General features: G+C 32.5%; 1 long non-coding RNA gene across 3 annotated transcripts in view; it reads right to left on the bottom strand.

The window, feature by feature from the left end:
• Positions 1-1395: 1395 nt before the first annotated feature.
• LOC107281525 (uncharacterized) overlaps positions 1396-5720 on the bottom strand; it is an 11306-nt gene continuing 6981 nt past the window's right edge. The window contains exons 3-6 of one of the 3 annotated variants that reach the window (XR_010742272.1): positions 4880-4941; positions 4688-4780; positions 3189-3305; positions 1396-1683 (exon numbers count right to left, since the gene is read on the bottom strand). This is a non-coding gene — a long non-coding RNA (uncharacterized lncRNA). Of the gene's footprint in view, positions 1684-2727; positions 2862-3188; positions 3306-4687; positions 4781-4879; positions 4942-5720 lie in introns of those variants that run through there. The other 2 variants (XR_010742273.1, XR_003243253.2) reach the window with 2 other exon arrangements.

Here is a 5720-nt window from a genome sequence, read left to right as displayed (position 1 = left end):
GCAAAATGAAAGGTTAAAAGAAATAGAAAAATTAACATTAACAAGTTGGAAAGGCATAAAAGAATTCTCCCAACATTATTTATATAATGCTACAACTGCTAAACAAGGATATAACAGGGGTATAGTTGAACGTTATTTCAATAAATTACCTGACCCACTAGGAAGTATGATATTTGAAGAATATAAAAAGGAAACTGAAGGAGCTGAAATCAACATCTCGCAAGCCATAACTTTTGTGTTTAAGCAACTAAGAAAAATATGCACGGGTATCCAAGCCCAAAGATCTATGAAACACTCGGATTACAATTTCTGCAATAAAATAGTTCAAATACCCTTGTCATATGGAGAAGACAAGCCTAGAAGTAAAAGGATTTATAAACATCAAAATAGAAACAACAATAATATTAGAACAAAGAAAAGGTATTTCTTAAGAAGATCAGATAATAGAGCACCCTTCTTACATAAAAGAAATGTAAGAAGATATAATCCAAAGAAAACCTATGATAAAACATGTAGATGTTTTATATGCAACTCGCCAGATCATTTAAGTAGAACATGCCCAAATAAAGATCAAAAGAGATATTCTAGTAAATATGAAGAACAAGAGAGGGTTCTAATCATAGATAGCGTAAACGAAAACATATTAGTATGTGATGATGAAATAAAAGATGACGAATCAATATATTCTATCATAGAAACAGACGAAGTTGAAACCATCAACGAAGAATATGAATCATCCGATGAAGAGTTAGATTTAATTAACGAATTAGTAGGTCTAAAGGTTGAAATGATGGATCAATTAAATTGTGAACATGATTGGATTAGAGGAAAGGGTGACTATAATATCAAATGTTCTTTTTGCATATATTACCCAAGTCAAGAAAATAGAGTGACTTGTAGTATATGTCTAAAACAAGCTTGTGCTGAATGTATAAAAGCAAATAAACAAAAATGGAGAAAAGAAATAGAATTAGAATCAGATGAAAAGACTTTATCTAGTAGAGTACGGGTGTTACAAAATAGACTAAATAAACTAGAAGTAGAATTAGAGAACCTAAAAAATAATTGTGATATTAAGGCATTACCAGAGAATAAGGACATACAAAACACCGAATTTAAAGAGCAATTGATAACACTAAAAGACAGCTAAAATAATTCAACTAAGAGAGGCCATAACTAATTTTGGAAATAAATATATAGTAAGATTGCCTTTCAAAGAAATATTAGGTATAAGAATCCCTGTTAAAATAAAATTGACACCCAAAGTATCTTATAAAGTATTAGCACTAGTAGACACCGGGTGTACAAAGAATATTATTCATGACAAATATTTCATAAGATGTCCTGAAATAGTTCACACAATTGACGACAATAAGGCAGAAGTTTCCACAGACATGTCCGGAATAAAGAAAATTCATAATCAGTTAGCTTATAATATTGAGGTTTACATTAATGCAACTAAATATATAATAGATGAGATTACAATAAGAGATTTGTCAATGATTAATGATGACATGATAATTGGCCTAAGGTTCCTTCAACAATCAGTACAAACCACAGTAATACATGAGCAAGGAATTACTTTTATCCCATATCAAAATAATGTTCCATATATCTCAGAGGTACGAAAGCGTGGTGGAACCTCCCCCAAACTCGACAACTTAGAAGTACCTAATCTTGAGTCTGAAGAAAGAATTAATGAATATGAGCTTAGTGAGAATATAGACAACTATTATATATCAAATTCCAATATAGAGTGCATAGGACTACTAGCATTTGCACCAAATTGGTATAGAGATATTAAGTCTAAAAGGGATATAGAAAAAATTATTCAAAGATTAGAAGATATCCAAATTATAGGAGAAATTCCTATGAAATATTGGGAGAAAAATGCTATTGAGTGTAAAATTAATATAATCAACCCAGAATATATCATTAAGACTAGCCCAATAGAAGCAACTCCGAAAGACATAGAAGAATTTAAGATGCATATAGAAGAACTGTTGAAACTAGGAGCCATAAGAGAGAGCAGAAGTCCACACAGGTCTGCAGCATTCATAGTAAGAAATCATGCAGAAGAAGTTAGAGGTAAATCTAGGATGGTCATAAATTATAAAAGACTAAATGATAATACTATAGAAGATGCCTATAATATCCCAAATAAGCAAGAATGGATTAATAGAATACAAGGTAGTAAATATTTCTCAAAATTTGACTTGAAAGCTGGATTCTGGCAAGTAAAGAATCTATAGAATGGACTGCATTTACATGTCCTCAAGGACATTATGAATGGCTTGTTATGCCATTAGGATTAAAAAATGCACCAGCAATTTTCCAAAGGAAAATGCAGAATATATTTAACGAAAACCAAGAATTCATATTAGTCTACATAGATGACCTGTTAGTCTTCTCAAGGACTTACAAAGAACATATTGCTCATCTTGAAATATTTTTTAGAAAGGTGGAACAAAATGGGTTAATATTATCCAAAAAGAAAATGGAAATATACAAAGAAAAAATTAACTTCCTTGGACATGAAATAGGAGAGGGCAAAATTCATTTGCAAGAACATATTGCTAAGAAAATTTTAGAATTTCCTGATGCTATGAATGATAAAAAGAAATTACAGCAATTCTTAGGACTTGTAAATTATGCTAGAAATCACATCAATAATTTGGCAAAGTTAGCAGGACCGTTATATGCTAAATTAAGAAAAAATGGTCAGAGATATTTTAATTCTGAAGACATTAAATTAGTAAGATTAATAAAAGAGAGGGTGAAAGAATTAAAACCTCTAGAATTACCATTAGAAGAGAGTTACTTTATTATTGAAACTGATGCATCGCAGCTTGGTTGGGGTGCTGTATTAAAACAAAGGCCTACTAAATATTCATCTAAGTCAGAAGAAAAAGTTTGTAGGTATGCTTCTGGAAGCTATAAATTAAAAACCGTAGGCAATACAGATAGAGAAATACTTGCAATAATCAATGCGATAAATGCCTTTAGGTTATATTTAGGGTTCAAAGAATTTACGGTTAGAACAGATTGCGAAGCTATATGTAGATATTATAATCAGCTTAATAGCAAGAAGAGTTCCACTAGGAGGTGGATTTTATTTGAAGATATCATTACTGGCAACGGATATAAAGTTATATTTGAACATATTAAGGGAAAAGATAATCATTTACCTGATCTACTCTCGCGATTGCCTATTTTGCAGGAATGAAGAAGTCCATGAATTATAGTGGAGTTGAGTTCTTCACGTTTGGAGAAGACAATAAGCTCAAAGTATTCCCACTGAATACCTATAAGTTTAAGCCAAAAACCCACATAATATTAGATGAAGTCCAAGAATGCATTTTAGATAATTTCTGGTATCAATACAATAATAAGAGGGAAGAAAAAGGCTATATGCTATCAATATTAAACAGTCTTGCTGAATATTTCCATCTAATAAATGATATAATGCCAACATCAGAAAATAATGAAGTAATACAGCAAAAACCCATATATGTTGTTTTTGACGGAAAGCTTCCTGGAGTGTACATATCTTTTGAAGAGATAGTAGCCCAAAAAATAGATGCAAAATTAATGGGTGGATTGTCATGGAAAAAATATATAGATATTGATGAAGCTTTAACTCAGGCCAGAAAAATATTAGGAATAAACTACTACTTGGAACCAGCAGCAAAAGAATATATACAAAAATGCAAAAAAGCCAAAAATAAGAAAGCTCCAGAGAACCCATATTGTTCAAATATTAAGAATGAAGGATCATCCCAAAAACCTACGTATAAGGAATGCTTGACTAAGGGAGTAGATCCTTTGGATGGCGAATATATCGATTGGAAAATAATTGAAAAATTTGAAGAAGCATCCCCCAAATTAAAAAAGAATTGAAAGAAGAAATATTTAAAGAATTAAAGAAAGAAATGAATGATAAATTTGAAGAAATGAAAAAAGCATATGATGAAAAATTTGAAGTCTCCTTTTCTGATGTAGATACTATGGATTTAGGTGGTCATGGGCAGCCTGACCAATAAAGCAATATAATATAAATCAATAATAAATATCCATTCTTTGGGCGTGGGAAGACTATATTTGCGAATGACCAAAGTATGATTTGAATTTGAATCAATCCAAAATGCAAGGACAGTGAATGACATTTGACTGTTAAAAATACTGTGGAGAATATTGCTTTCGGCGGAAAAGAAAGGCGCAGGTACAGAGGTGTCTCCACCTTGGCCAATTCAAGGACAAAGTAAAGCCAAAAAGAAGATAAGCATCTCCATGGTGCGAGCCAGCTCGTGAAAATACAGTATCTAGAAGATAAGCTTGAAGCACAGTCGAGCCTCCCGAGCTCCTATAAAAGGAGGGGTTTGCCCAGCTGAGGAAAACACAACAACGAAGACACCATTCAGAGCAAAGCTTCCAGGCGCGCTCTCACCCTCCATTCCACCGTTCTTAGTAGTAGTGACTTTAGCCTACCTTGCATAGTATATTGAAGCAAGGAGTTGTGTTATAATGCTGTGTAAGGTAAGAACAGCTTGCTTGTACCTAGCTTCGGGTTTCCCGAAAGGGAAAACCGTATGTAAGCTTATCTGTTTAATATGAAGTAATTTTCCTTAAGTATTCCTGCACGTTTGTTCTAGACAAGTGTTTATGCTAAGGACCCTATAGGAGAAACCTCTTCGGTTTGTTCTCTTTTTTAGCCTGCATCTTGCATAGGCGTCTGGAGAATCGGTATCCGTAGAGAAGTGTTCCCTTCGGGTGGAACTGCCTGGGGAGACGATAAACTCTTAGCTAGAACAAGTGTGACTTGGAATATCTTTTTAAGTTGCTTCTAAAAAGACAGATAGGTGAGGCATACGGTGAGTACCGAGTAGGACTTTACATCATCTGAAGCAAGCTTCTGAGGCTGTCTAAATAGGATTCGCCACCCTGCAAAAGATCCTAAAGTTAAAATATCTCTCAAAGTGAACAGTAATTTAAACAGTAAACTGAATAGTGTTTTTGAATAGTAATCAGCCGAATAAACAGTAAACTGAATAGTATTCAGCCGAATAAATAGTGTTTTTGAACAGTGTATATTGTCTGAAGTCATTGTCTGAAGCATAAGTGTGGTATCAGAGCCAGTCATCATAGAGAAATCAAATTCAGAAGCTAATATTGGAAAGATAATTACTACCAAAGATAATCTGAATATAAGGTGTAGATTAAATCACATTGAAGACCATAGTTAGCACTCTAACAATAGTCAATTAAATTTAATTGTTGATCTGATATATAATTTTTATATAAATTGGGATAAAAAGCAGGAAGATTTAGAGCGAAGGATTGAAGATTTGTTTAAAGAACGAAAGCAATCTGAAGAACAATATTTGCTTGTCAGTAATAAATTAAATTCAGTGCTAAAAGAGCTAGAGGAATATAAGACAAGGCAGAATAAGATATTACAAAACAGTGACTATATCAAAGAATTATTAGAAATAATAAATTCTAGTAAAGGAAAAGAGATAGTTTTGGCTTCAACAGGCATAATTACCTCGTCTCAAGCTATTAATTCAGAAAAATGGACCTATCTAGGAGTTTGTTTAGAAGAATAGCAAGCAGAGACAATAAATCTTTAAGTTGTATTGATAAACAAAAAGGTAAAAATGAAGACATAGATGAGCTTGAAGATATTGCAGAAGTAGACAAACAGCTCGAAAGATATCAAA

The sequence above is a fragment of the Oryza sativa genome, chromosome 7, assembly GCF_034140825.1.
Source record: "Oryza sativa Japonica Group chromosome 7, ASM3414082v1".
NCBI classification, from domain to species: Eukaryota; Viridiplantae; Streptophyta; class Magnoliopsida; order Poales; family Poaceae; genus Oryza; species Oryza sativa.
This window is presented reverse-complemented; position numbering and strand designations above follow the sequence as displayed.